The 14,148-nt window shown below is 50.2% G+C and overlaps 1 protein-coding gene across 5 annotated transcripts in view; it reads left to right on the top strand.

Moving 5' to 3' along the window:
- The first annotated feature begins 3,555 nt into the window (after positions 1 to 3,555).
- Positions 3,556 to 14,148, top strand: part of SNPH (syntaphilin) — a 35,084-nt gene continuing 24,491 nt past the window's right edge. For all 5 annotated transcript variants that reach the window (XM_032859006.1, XM_032859009.1, XM_032859008.1 and 2 more), the window contains exons 1-2: positions 3,556 to 3,689; positions 3,953 to 4,058. The gene's annotated coding sequence lies outside the window, so the exon portion shown is untranslated. The remainder of the gene's footprint in view (positions 3,690 to 3,952; positions 4,059 to 14,148) is intronic.

A 14,148-nucleotide genomic window follows, 5' to 3' on the forward strand; every position in this document is an offset into this window, starting at 1 on the left:
TGTTATAGATATTTTTAAGGATCCCTAAGAATTACAATATATACACTTAACTTTTCACACCCTACTTAGAATCAGTATTTTACCACTTTATGTGGAGTGTAGAAACCTTACGTCATAGAAGTTTCCTTTACACTTCCTCCTTTATAATTGTCTTATCTATGTATATTGAAACCCCATCAGACTGTGTTACGATTTCTGCTTTCAACTGTCAAACTTACTTCAAAGAATTCAAGAAGAGAAAAATAGTTTCTTAAATTTACCCAGATATTTACCATTTTTATTGTTCTTTCCTTCCTTTTATTTCATGTTTCCTTATATCATCTCCCTTCTGTTTGAAGAATTTTCTTCAGCAGTTCCTTCAGAACAGGTCTGCTGACAATGAATTCCTTTAGTTTTTCTTTATCTGAGAATGTCTTTATATACCTTTATTCCTGAAGGATAATTTTGCTGCATATGGAATCCTGGTTGTCTGATCTTTTCTTTCGGTGATTTAAAAATTGTGTTCCATTTTTTCTTGTCATCTATGGTTTTGGTTGAGAAATCCACAGTTATTCAAATCACTCTTCCTGTTTAATTAATACATAATTTTTCTCTGATTGCTTTCAAGATTTTTTTCCTGAAGTTTTGACTAGTAACTGAAAATTATCATTTTTAAATTATTATTATTTGGTTGCTTTCTTTGGGGTTCATCAGAAAGCTGGAGTGTGGATATTTATTTACTCTTCTCTTTTGTTGGCTTCTTCCCACATTTGCACCTGCATCTGGAGCCAAATGATGGGAAGACATAAGGAGACAAAAAATCAGAGGCTCACCCTCTCTCAGGACCACAGTTACTCTGATTGGAGAAGTCTCTCCTTCTCTCAGAGTTTGAGACATGTGGGTCCCTGTTGTCCTAGCCACCACTGCAGGATCACCTGGGGGCTGGGTCATGAGACAATGGAGAAAAGATTAAAGAAGAAAAATTATTTTCCCCCACTCACACTAAACAGAAGGGGGGTCTCCTTTTCCTGAATCTCAGTTCAGAACTAGAGAGCTGCTTTGGGAGCTTTCTCTGTGTTGATTCTCCAAGTCCAGGTTTGGGCTGCCTTGAGACTAGGCCAGGAGATTCCAGAGGAAACAAAAATGGTAAGTTTGCTAGTCACTAAGCCAGAAAATTCTGGCCTTCTTCCCCAATTTGCCTGCTAGTATTTTCTCTTCAGACTCCTCATGTAGCTGTTACTTGTTCAGGTTTTATTGCTGCATTCAGTTTATTCTGTTTATCCAGAAGAGGAACCAAAATTGCTTTTGAAATAAAGCAAATTTGAGTATCTCATAATTAGTATAAAACAAAACTACTAATTTTTTTTAAAGATTTTATTTATTTATTTCAGAGAGAGAGCTTGAGCGTGCACTCGTGAGTGGCAGGGAGGGACAGAGGGAGAAGCAGACTATCTGCAGGGGAGAGGGCAACTGATCCGAGAAGCCTGAGATTATGAACTGAGCCAAAGGTAGCCACTTAACCAACTGAGCCACCCAGGTACCCCCAAATTACTAACTTCTTTAGAATAATTTGATTTATGCTTAAAATCCACATTTGTTGTAATTTACATTTTAACTAAATACTGGTTCTCTTCATCACATGCCTTATAACGCTGAGGAGAGAATTCTTTACTAGTTAACACCATCCCAGATGGAAGTAATATGGGTGCAGGTGCTCTCTTGATTGGGGGAAGTTGCTTGTGGAGATTTCTGGGAAATGTAGTCTTCTAAATACCAAGCCAAATAAATAAATTAATTAATTAATTAAACCACACCCAAAAACTCATGGGGACAGACAAAATTTATTTTAGTGAGGATCTTAGAAATTATCTCCTGATAAGAAAACAAATTGTATGGTTTCCTTTGGTTTTGCTTCAAGTGCAAAGAAGTCACACAATTTAAGTGGGCCTTATGGCAGATAGAACATATTATTGATTAACTTGCTAATACAGCATTAGGTTGTTTTTGTTTTTGTTTTTTGACAGCAGACCTTATTTCACATGGCTTTTTCAGCTACAATTTCCTATTCCTGCTACAATTGCCCTGCCATGTTATTCCACAAGGCATAATGTAATGATGGCCATCTGAAAGGAAAATTCAACTTAATAGAAGGAAGAATATAATCAACACCAAAAAAATTTATAGACATAAGTTTCAGAATTATAGGCATTGTTACAGAGTGGTGGATTATCACAAATTCCAGCCACAGAAAAAGATTTAACTTTGAAAAATCACAGTAAATTTAAAGTAAAAAATTTTCCCCTGTACTTTATAAATACTGTTCTTGCCAGGCCAGTACTGCAGAATCATGATACAAAGTGGGCAAAATCACTTTACAAATTCTCCCTCAGCTAAGGTGGAGGGCAGAGGGTACCAAGTTCGTCCCTGCCAAGAGTAGACAGACTTGACCTAAGAGTCTTAGGAGACAAGGGTGGCATCTGGCCTAGTTTGTATGGAAGACTGGGCCTGGCACAAGGTGTGCTTGCTCTCTCATTCACTTAGTATTTATTGAGCGCCTGGTAAGTGTCAAGTACTACTCTAGGCACAGCGAGGATAGCAAGGGAAAGAACAAAGTTCCTTCCCTCATAGAGCATATATTCTAGTAAGGGTGACAATGACAGACAAATAGTATGTATACAACATGTCAGCTGGAAATACAAAAAAACTAGGATAAAAGGAGTAGGGGAGGAGGAAATTACTATGTTATGTAGGGTGGTCAGGGAAGGCCTCCCTGAGACCGTGACATTTGAGCCGAGATCTGGAAAAGCGAGGGATGGTTTTGCGGCAAGGAATGACTAACCAGAAAGGTGCTTCAGAAGAGCCCCTTTCTGCTGCTCCCCTCTTCTTACACATGGAGCAGATAAGAAACAAGTCCAGAGAACTAGTTAACTTATCTAAGGTTGCATGGCTAGAAGTGGAAGGGCTAGGGAGAGAAGCCACTTTTCTGGGCTCTTTGGTCCCCTTATCTCCCCTGCATTAGCAGATGGAAGACAGAGGGAAAAGGTGTATAATGAACATTTAATTCAGGTTGTGATTATCTCTCTGTGTTTTCAAAGATTAACCATCTCAATACTTCAAAGACAAACATTTTGATTTTCAGATATTTAAGATTCTTGCCTTCATTTTCCTTAGTAGTCCAAATGCTGTTCACATTAAATAAGTAACCCCGGTACTCAGAAGCGAACACTGTTCCTCACGGAATTCAGATGACATTACTAATTTAACATAAAACGTCAGTGTGCCAGGAAGTGAAATTGGTATCATAGACCCATGTTTCAGATGAGAAAGCTGAGGCCCAGGGAGGTGAAGGGACTTGCCCAGGATCCCACCGCCTGTCCGTGGACAATGCGCTTTCCTCAGTGCCCCACTGCCCAGCTCTGAGCACAGGGTGGCATGTAGGTGCGAGAGGACCCCACCCCATGCGTGCTCGCGCCCCGGCTCCCACGCCCTCTGGAGCAAGATGCCAACTATCTCTTTAAGAAGGAAAGTGAAGACGGGCCGCTTACGCAGCTGCCAGCGAGCCGCCCACTGGCTGGTCCCTTCCATCCACCTCACCCTCCCTTTCCCTCCCTCCCGGCAGCCCCAGCCCAGGCGAGCCGCCTCCAGCAGGGGCTCCGGAGAGCAGGTCGGCGGCCTGGGCAGGGCAGCCGAAGCCATGGAAGCCTCCGCAGGTGATGACAGGGACCCCGGGGACCTCCGGGCCCACCGCCCAGCTTCGCCCACTGCAGCGGCGAGTGCCGAGTACGGGTGGGGGGAGGGGAGGCTCGGGCCGCGCCGGGAAGCAGACGGGACCAAGCGCCCGGCAGGCAAGCAACCTGCCGCCCAGGCTTCCTGGCTGCTGCGGCCCAGCTGGCAGCTGCGCGGGGCTCGGCCTCCCGGTGTCCCCGCCCGCGTTCACCCGCCCCTGTCTGTGTGTTTTCCCCCGCCGCCGCAGGTTGCTGAGCAAGGCCAGACAGCCGCAGCCGCGACTGCAGAGGCGCTGCGCCAAGCGGGGCCGGAGCGGTGCGAGCCGGCGGGCTGCGGAACGCCAGCGGACTCAGGTGAGGAGGCCGCGGCCGCGCCGAGAGGGGACCCTACGCTGCACCCGGCGGACGGGCGGGGGCCGCTGGGGACCGCCCGCTGCGGTAGAATCCCTCAGAGGGCACCGGCCGAGGAGGGGTTAACTGTGACTCATTCCTACCCTCCCTTCATTCCCCCCCACCCCCAAACCGTGAAAATCACTAATTACTGGATGCTGATTGCTGCGGGGAAGATGCCCAAGGTGGGCGATTAGGAGAGGTTTGGGGACCACCCTGTTCCTAAATGTTTTCCTCTTCCGGCATTTAGCAAATATTTAAGCCCCTTTCCCTTTTTGAGGTAGAGCAAGGGTACCTAGGGGTGGAAGAAGGATGGAAGAAGGGTGGAACCCCCCCTCCCAACCCAAGGTCAAGTGCCAGTGACTGCTTCTTTACCACATTCCCCCCTGCGAAGGGGCAGGGCTCTGCAGTAGATCTGGAAAACATACCCATGACCCCTACAGAGGGAGGTCTGAGCCCCAGTCTCCAGGAGCTCCCGCAGGATAGGATGCTTTCTCCCTCTGCTCCTCAGCAGAACACCTACTAGCCTGGGAAGCCCCATATTCCCTTCCTCAACCCTGCAGACTGAGGAGAGGCCTGGTCACAAGGCTGCCTGTTTCCTCTGCCCTCTCTGCCCATCTGGAGGTGTGGGATGGGCTGGAGGAACTTCTCTGGAAAAGGTGGTCTCTGCAGGCACGGTGGTGTAAGGGAAGTGCCAGAGAGTGGGGTTTGAGTCCCTTAGGCTGCTAGTAGGCCCCCAGTAGCCATCTTAAAATCCTTTAGGCGTGGGTGTCTGTCTGTTCATCTGTTAAATGCAGGAGTTGGATTCAATGGTCTGTATAGTTATGACATGTCACTCAAGTAGCTCTTACATGTCAGGGGGACCCCTTGAAAGCAACCCAGAATTTAAGTCTAGGCTTATGAAATAATTGGGGTTTCCTCAGTTGGCCTTTTTCAACTCTGGACTTCTCTAGTGAAACATGACCTTGTGAGCCTCGTGAAACAGGAGGCACCAGGCAATCCTAGAGTGGCATCCTTACTCCATCTCTGGGGTGACCTTCGTGGGGTTGCTTTCCACCCCCAAGCTTCAATTTCCTCATCTGTAAATCTGGGAAGAGGCAGGCATGCCTCAGAGGGTTGAGTGATGATTAAATGAGAAATGTCAGGAAGCCCCTAAAACAGTGCCTGTGCCTGGCACATAGTAGGTGTTCAAGGGTCGCAAGACTTGAGAGACAGACTCGGGGAAGAGAAGAGGGGCAGCTGCTTTTAGCCTCTTCTCCCTGCCCCCACCCCACAGATCTCTTCCACGGCCCTGCGGATGGCATCCCTGCCAGGGGATAATGAATGCTGGAGTGTGTTGGGCTGAGGGCCTAGGAAGCATCCAGGAGATACAAACATTTCCACTGCAAGGGCCGTGACATCATTTTAGCAAATGATGGTCCCAAGGAGGCATATACAACCCAGCACTGGTTTTGGAAAATCAGTCCCTAAGGGAAGAGAAGCATCAGAATCTTGTGTGCTGGCAGGGGTCAGGGGCTGGGGCCTCCTGATCCCGTAGGGGGCCCGCTGCTGCTCCCTTGCCCTCCCTGGAGTCTCTCACTAGAATCTCCCTGAGATTGGCAGTTGAGAGTTTGGTGTCTGTATTTCCTATTCTTTATCTTCCCTCCTGCTGTCCTTCCAGCCCAGCACTCACCCTTTCTTGCTCCAATGTATTCCACAGATACACTCTGCCTCTTGACAGCATGATAAAGAATCCTCCCCATAGGCTGGGGCAGGGCATATTGCTGCTGCATCATTTGGGCCAAATGAAGTTATGTCCCCACCTGCCCTAAATCCCCATTAGATTGTGAGTGCCTCCTGACGGAGGCCCTGTCTTCTTCCTATCTATGTCTCCAACCTCTAGCCCCTGGCTAGGCACAAAGTAGGTGCTCAGTAAATGTTGAATGAGTTTGAGGAAGTTATGTCCCTAAGCCCACTAGGTTAGGGAGAAACTGCGGGAATAGGTTGACGGTTGTAGGAAAAGCACTCTTAAGCCCAGGGCACTGTGCAGGTTGCTGGTGGCCATTAATCACTAGTACTAATAGTGTCATTAGTGCTAATGCCAGTAGCCAGCAGTTGGTTCCTCTTCTCCTCGAGGCAGGCTAGAAGGGGCTCAGTGAGGCTGGGAGAGGGGTGACGTTGGCAAACAGATGGTGCCTGCTGGTTTAAGAGGAGTGTGAAGGGAAGAGGGTTGGGAAGAACGTGATTCCAGCCCGTCGCTGTGCTTGTGGGTATTGGGAGGGGGGTAGATGAGGAAAATCAAGTGGGCCAAAGTGCACACGCAGTAGAAAATCCGGAGACCCAGGCCCCAGGTCTCACTCCACCCCTGCCTCAGTGTGTGACCTTGGGCCAGTCAGGACCTCTGGGTCCTGATGACAAGTCCAGATGACAGGACTGGACAACTTGATCCTTAAAGCCCCTTCTGGTCTGACGTTTTGTCACGTGCATTTTGTTAAATGAAAATGGGACAAGTATTATTACTCTTAGTATCATCTGTGGACCACCAGGCCATGACCTACCTTGGGTGGTCCTCGTCACACATTATACCTGTTTGGAAGTTGGGGAGCCCGAGACTGAGAGAGACTTACTTGGCTGTGGCGGTACAGATAGGAAGGATAGCATGTTACATGACACCAGTCTGTCTGACCCGGAAGCGCGTGCTCTTCCAAAGGTTTCACTCCCCAACCCCATGCAGACTTTGTTGTCATCACTGTGAATTGTGTGTGCTCTTGTGCATGTGCCTTGGGGTTTGGAGAAGGGAAAGCAGTGAAGGGATCATGACCGGAGATCAGGTGCTTCCCCAAAGTGATGACTTCAGAGAACTTGCTGGGTTGAAGAGCGTGTATGTCAGGCTGGGAAGCCTTCCTTTCACCATGAGCCCTGCTTTGCTGGTGGGTGGTGGGTGCCCTTTCACTGCTGGGCCTGAACAATAGTCACGAGAGATGCACAATGTAAGTGCTCCCAATGGGTTGTGCTCTGTTTCATTTATTCCTGAGACAATCCCGGTATGACTTTGACCCATTTCACTGGAGACAAAGCCAGGGTGGAGAGAGGAAGAGCCCCGCCCAGCTGATGAGCTGGGGGCACACCATACTGGGAGTCAGCGTGGTCTCTAGTCTGGTCCCTCGTGTTAACGGAGTAACTTTGGGTAAGCCGATCTCCCTCTGAAAGCTGGCATTTCCATCCTGCAGATGGACAGAGACCTAACTGCCACCTTGTCCCTGGGTAAGGTGCTTGGGATACAGGAAAGAGTAAGAGGTGACCCCTCGAGGGGTGCCTGGGTGGCTCAGTGGGTTAAAGCCTCTGCCTTCAGTTCAGGTCATGATCCCAGGGTTCTGAGATCGAGCCCCACATCGGGCTCTCTGCTAGGCAGGGAGCCTGCTTCCCCCTCTCTCTGCCTGCCTCTCTATTTGTGATCTCTATCAAAAAATAAAAATAAAATCTAAAAAAAAAAAAAAAAGAGGTGACCCCTAGCTTCAAGAAACTGATACCTGAGCAGGAGACAAACATCTAAACATGCAGGTCTGATAAACCATCTAGGATCCGTGATGCATACTGATTAAGGTGTGTAATGGCAGGTCAGAGAGGGGAGAAGACCTTTCTTACTCCGAGGGCCAGGAAGGCTTGAAAGACATGGTACCATTGTCACGTCCTTGTTTTCGGAGTTGAGTTTATGAATCAGCGTCGTCCTCGTCATCCACCCAGCTTAGGACATTTCCAGACTGTTCTAAAGATTTGTTGGCTTTTGACCCCAGCAACACAAAAAGTGGCCATGAAGTCTGAGGGACCATTCAAGCTCACCCTGGCACAGCTCTAGTGGAATAATCCATTTGTCCCAGGAGTCTGAGAACCTTTCCTGTCTTTAGAGGCTTCTAGAGGCAAGGCTCTTTGAAATTCCTCTTGGCAAGCCTGTCTAGTGCTAGATTGCTAAGCCAGTAGGCTCAGGGACTTCTTCATCTCTCTTCTCAGTGTGCCACCTGTCTGGAGCACCTGACACCTGGAGAGGTGAAGGCATTTACCCAAAATTACGCAGCAAGGCTGGACTCTTAACTCTGGCCTAATTGGGATTGTATTCCTGAGCCATATGGGGTCTTTCTGCATCCAGGTCACCAGGGGCTGGAGGGCCATTTTTTCGGATGGACGGCTCATGCTGAGGGAAGGCATGATGCCAGTGATATGGAGCTAGAGCAGAGGGCCTGCAGAGAAGAGGAGGCCCGTGTCCCTCAGGCTGCTCTGCCCATCCAAATGGACACATACTCATGCAGGATTTGTTTCATGCTCAGCAGTGTCCTCTGAACCGAGGTGCTGAGCCAAGCAGAAGGGAGTGTCTGGGAAGCAGCTTGGGGAAATGGAAAGAGCCAGCACCCAGGCATCAGGAGCCACAGGTCCTCGTCTCTGCTCTACTCTGCCCTCAACTCCCTGGATCACCTGGCCTTGGCTTTTCCACACCCGCAAACCAACAGGCGTAGGCAAAGTGTCTGAGTGTCCTTCGAGTGCTGACTGGCCAGCTCTTTCTTCTGTTGTATAAGCTCTTCAGGGGAGCAAGTGTGGGTAGGATACAGGTAACTGTAACTTGAGGAGGAATGAGAGAAATCTAACAAGAGGCACGAGCCAAGGCTCTGTGGGTTTGCTGGAGGGAGGGGGCTTGGGGAAGGCTCGCTTCAAAAGCCACCTCTTCAAAGGCAGGATGAGGTGAAGATAGAGATGGTTTAGGATTGGTGGGTTGTTGGGGGTTTTTTGTTGTTGTTGTTGTTGTTTTAGTTTTTTTTTTTTGAACCAGGAGAAAGAGGAAAAGCATGCTGTCACTCTGGGACTGGAAGGCTATACAGCAGAGCAGTGCTTCTCAGACTTAGATTTCAAAGATCAGTACATTTGGGAATCTGGCCTAGCTTTGCCAACTTTGTATTTTGCCAGATGGACATTCAAATGACACTTAAACAGATTTCTGTTTACTACCACTGCAGTACAGTGGGAGAAAGAGCATTTTAACACCTCTACCCCCAAAGCAAGAAGACTATATAATATCAGTTAGAAAAAAAAAAAAAAAGGTACTCCAAATTAAATGCATTTTGCTTCAGTAAAAACTCTGCCATCCACGTTTTGCTCTGCGCGTCACAGAAGTGTTCTTGTGTTTGGCTCTGGAATCACGCTGCTCTCTTTCCTAGTCTGTGACATGGGGACATGAGGCTGTCTACCTCCTAAGGTCATCTGGAGGTCTAGATGCCAGAATAAAACATGGAGAACAAGGAACCTCAAGTTCCGTTGTCTCGACAGAGGCAGAATGGGGCTCCAGGCTGGTCGGGGACTGTAGCCCCCTGCTGAGCACTTGCTTGCAAGAGATGGCCTCCTCCTACCTCTCTCGCCATGCCAGGGTACTGGTCCTGTGTTCTGAGGATCCTCTGACTTACAAGAACAGGGATGTTTGTCACATCTTTTGTTTCTAAAATGTGGCCAACCAGGCAACATTTGTCTTTAAAATGTGTCTGCGGCCGGTCCTCCATGGGCATCCTCCCGTGTGAAGTTCTAGATACAAGCCCCAAGGGCTCCGTAGTTGCCGAACGAGAGTGAGGGCAGGGAAAGGCGATGAGGTTGGAACTGCAGACCTGGGCCAGGATGCCTGGCGTCCACAAGGCTGAATGACTCTGGTACTTTGTGAGATCTCCTTCTTCTGGGCCCACGGCTTCCAAGGCTCTCCCTGTGCCCTTTCCAGCAGCGCTGTCGGGATCGTGTCTCCCAGGACTGAGGCCTCCAGACACCTCGTTGCCCCTCTTGAAGCTGGTGCTGGCCAGGCCTCCCTGCCACAGGGAAGCTCTGGAAGCTGGGTCGGCATCTTCCAAAGAGGGGGTTTGGCTGGCAGCTTGTGAGGCCTGGCACAGAAGCCACAATGAGAGACAGGAGTGAGGAGCTTGTGCGGGAGATGGGGGGCAGGTCCCATTCTTTGGAAGCCACGCTGGCCCAGGTGCCAAGGTCTGCTGCTGTCTGCTTGGATCGTGCTGAGGGCCGGCCCACGAGTGCCCTCTGCACGTACAGCACAGCCATGTGGCCAGCACAGAGGGAAAGCTGGCCTTTGCTGGGGGGCAAAGTCTAGAGCAGAGAAGGACCTCAGATGGGGTGGAAGGGAACCCGGCTAGTGTGTCTGAAGCATGCGGCTCAGGGTCAAGGCCAAATTCTGGGGCAGCCGCACCATGGCTGGCAGAAGGAACTTCATCTCCGAAGCCCCAGGGCCCAGCTCGAGCCACACACACATGGGGTGGGCAGGAGTCCTGGAAAAGTCATGAGCAAATGATAAGTAACTTGGTGTCCCTTTTAGCCGGAATCCTGAGTTGAGAGACCCTTAGAGGCCAAATGGCAGTTTTGTACTCAGTGTCTGTATGTGTGTGTGTGTGTGCGTGCATGCACGTGTGCCTGGCTTCCAGAGAAACACTACTCCTTGCTGGAGTTGCTTCTTCTTCTCTTTCCCCCACCACTTCCCCTCTTTCTCCTTCTCCCAGTTTTATGGAAATGTAGTGGAAATGTATGGAATTGTAGCAACAAGCTGCCCATATTTAAAGTGTACGGTTTGGTAAGTTTTGACACGGTGTGGATCATCACCACAGTTAAGATAACGAACAAATCCATCATCTCCGGAAGTTTCCTCTTGCCCCTTTGTGTAAGTCCTCCCTCTCGCACCTCCCCCATCCCCAGCCAGCCACTGATGTGCTCTTTATTGCTGTCCATGACTGTGCATTTTCTAGAATTTTATATAAAATGGAATCCTACAGTATGTGCTTTTTTGGTTGTTTTTTGGGGGGTCTGGCTTCTTTCACTCAGCATAATTATTTTGGGATTCATGCGGTTTTCAATATATTCCTTTTTATTGCTGAGTAGTATTCCATTGTGTGGATGAAGAAAAAACACAGTTTATCCCTTCCATTGCTGATGGACAGTTGGGTTTCTTCCCAGTTTTTTAATCACAAATGCAGCTGCTGTGAGCAAGTGTGTATGTCTTTGTGTAGATAATACTTTCCCGTCCTCTTGGGCAAAACCTCCCAACGGTCTCCAGAGTGGCCGTACCATTCTACAGTCCCATCTTCAGACCTGCCGCCTCGCCAGCCCTCAGTGTGGTCCATCTTCTCCCTGTTAACCGTTCTGATAGGTGTGCAGTGAGATCTCTTTATGGCTTTAATTGGCATTCTCCTAATGACACATGCTGTTGAACATCTTCGTGTGCTTATTTGCTATCCATATAGCTTCTTTGAAATTTCAGTTCTAACATTTTGCCCACTTTTAATATTTAATCATTTGGTTGTTGGTCTTCTTTTTACTGAGCCATGAGACTTCTTTATACATTCTGGATGCAAGTTCTTTGTCAAATATGTTTGACAAACATATTTGACAAACAGACCCACTAGGGTCTGTTGCCCTAGCGGGCCCAGTGGGAGTTACAGATTCAATGTGCACATGTGGGTGAGAGAGAAAGAGACAGAGACCGAGAGAAAGGTTCTGAGGGAGACTGGCTTCCGGAGGGACTCCTGCTTCTGGATTCATGTCTTCTCTGCCGCATGCAGAATACAGAAGGACAGCTCCTAGAGTTCTTAAAGGTCACACATCACGACAGCTTCTGGGTCCCTGAGATCCCATGGGGTGGGGCATCAGAGTCCACACAGACCTCTGATCTCAAGAGGATCAGGGACCCAGAAGCGCTTTTTGTTCCTTGACCCTAGTCAAGTCAGGGAACCTTCCTGAGCCACCCTCACCTGGTCTGTAAGGGGGGCACAGCTCATGAGTGACAGGCCTGGAGCTCTCTATCTAACCGTCCAGCTCCAAGGACATGGAATATGTGTGGGCGTGATCTATGGCCACCAAGCGGCCTTTGGGAGGCAGAGGAGGGAGATCTGTGTATCCACTAAGGAAGGTCTGCTGGCTCCGCCCTGGGCCGAGTCTGGGGCTGTGCTGGCTGGAGCAGCACTGGGTGGCCTTTCCTGCTTTGCTCTGGGCTAGGCGGTGTCTGCTTGAAGGCCTCATCACCTCTTCTGCCAGGGCCTCCCACCACTAGCCATGAGCACGCCTGCTGCTTACGCCAGATGCCTCTGTGTGTGTGTGTGTGCATGTGTGTGTGTGTGCTCATGCACAGGCTTAGAAACCTTCAGAAGGTGGAAGACTGTGGTCCACAGGCGAGCCTGTGTGCAAACAGCCTACCTTCTGTGGTGTAAGAAGCGCTCTGAAGGGAGCATGACCAAGGGGCTCCCCAAGAGCAAGGGGGATCTCCAGCTTCTGTGAAGCTACACGCAGGCATCACTGCTCGAGATGAGTTTGGAAGATGAGGAGGATGAGGAGAGCTTGGAAGGGCTTTCTGGGCAGAGGGCACTGCATTGGCAAAAGCATGAGTTCACAGGGTGGGCTCAGATGTGATGAGAAGCAGGCTGGCGAAGAAGGCAGTTGCCAACTTAGCACAGCCACTCCATCAGGTAGAAAGTGTTTTCTCTATTTTACAGATGGGGAGACTGAGGTACCAAGAGGTCAAGGGAGCTGTGCCCTGAGGCTCATGAGTGGGTCATTGGCAGAGCTGAGAGTCCCAGCTGCTGACACTGTGTCAGGCTGTGTCCCAGGAGAGGTGGCCCCTCTCTGGGCTGCTTTCCCAGTACATGGTGAGCTCGTGGGGTTCTCAGGACTCCCAGATCATTGTTAGGCTGCCTGACTTCTGTCAGCAGGTGTCTGCTAGGCCTTGAATCGGAATCCACCGTGTCCCCGGCTGCTAGGGAGATCCAAGTCGCCGGAAGTATGAGGCCCACTCCTCTTTGGGCCTTTGTGGGCTAAGAGACCTGTGGTCATGTATTCGAACCCAGGCTGGGTGCTGCAGCTCACGGTGCGGGGCTGGTACTGCCGAGGCTGCTCTGCGGGCTTGTCACGCTAGGGTCCTGTGACCAAGAGGGAGAGTGAACACTGGGCAGGTGGTGAGTGGTGTCTGCCCGCCTACCCCGCCAAACCTACCCAGACACCTGGGCGTCTCCCCGTGCCCTCATTCCCCACTGTCCCTCTCTTCTGGGCCCTCAGGAGCCTTCATCCTCAGTTTCTCTGGAAGTCATCTTTGCTGCTCTCATTCCCTCTCCTCTGCTTCCCTTTAGGGTCTCCTGGTGCCCCTCCCCATCCCTCTCCAGCCCGTCCCCAGCACAGCTGGGACAGCATCAGCTTCTATAAGATGAACCCAACCTTGTTATTCCTCTGCTCAGAACTCATAGGCTCCAAAGGCCCTCCGCCTGTGCCCAGCCTCCCCCTCCACTCCCCTGTGCCGCTGCCCCTGAGCTGTCCTCCTTCTCTGGCCCCTACCCACGCCCCCCTCACCCGCATCTGGAATGCAGCTCTGCACCCATCCTTCAGAACCCCACTCACTGCTCACCAGTCCCTCTCGCCCCCTCCATCCTGTCACAGCCCCTCACTGGCAGGAACTGTGAACTGGGAGTCCTGGGCCATTAGGGAGCACTCAGCACACAGCAGAGGCTTGGTGAACGTGGACTGAAGCCACCGGACACAGCTGCCACATGGGGAAGAAGCGCTGTTGTCAGCAGAGAGGAGAGGCTCCGGGGGACTGGCTTTCAGTCCTGCTTGGAGCCAGGCCGCTCCTGAGCTCAGTGCCTCCGGCAGTTTCCCCTTTGCCCCATGTGGGTGAAGATACTCGGCCCAAAGCTGAAGAAACACCGAAAGATCATCCCAGATAATTCCTGTTTGAGCTTGAACTTCTTGCCTTTTAAGAGGCAGAGCTGAGCGCCAGTGGTTTTGTCAAGTAGGAAACACAGCTGATGTGCATTCGCGACAGGGGAGAGAATCATCTGGTCACTCAGGCCTTTTGGAAAGCAGTTTGGCAGCATACTTGGTGAGGCTGTAAACCCACCCCCGGGGATCTATCCTGAGGAAGTAGGTCTGCATACAGGAAAATTATGCACAAAGGTCTATATGGTAGCGTTGGGGTTTTTTTTGCTAGTGACAAAGTCTAAACAGTCAACAAGGGAGGACGTTAACTTAGCCATGATGGGCCCATGAAATGGAAAACTGTGCAGCC

The sequence above is a fragment of the Lontra canadensis genome, unplaced genomic scaffold (assembly GCF_010015895.1).
Source record: "Lontra canadensis isolate GAN:19392208 unplaced genomic scaffold, GSC_riverotter_1.0 scaffold16, whole genome shotgun sequence".
Classification (NCBI taxonomy): Eukaryota; Metazoa; Chordata; class Mammalia; order Carnivora; family Mustelidae; genus Lontra; species Lontra canadensis.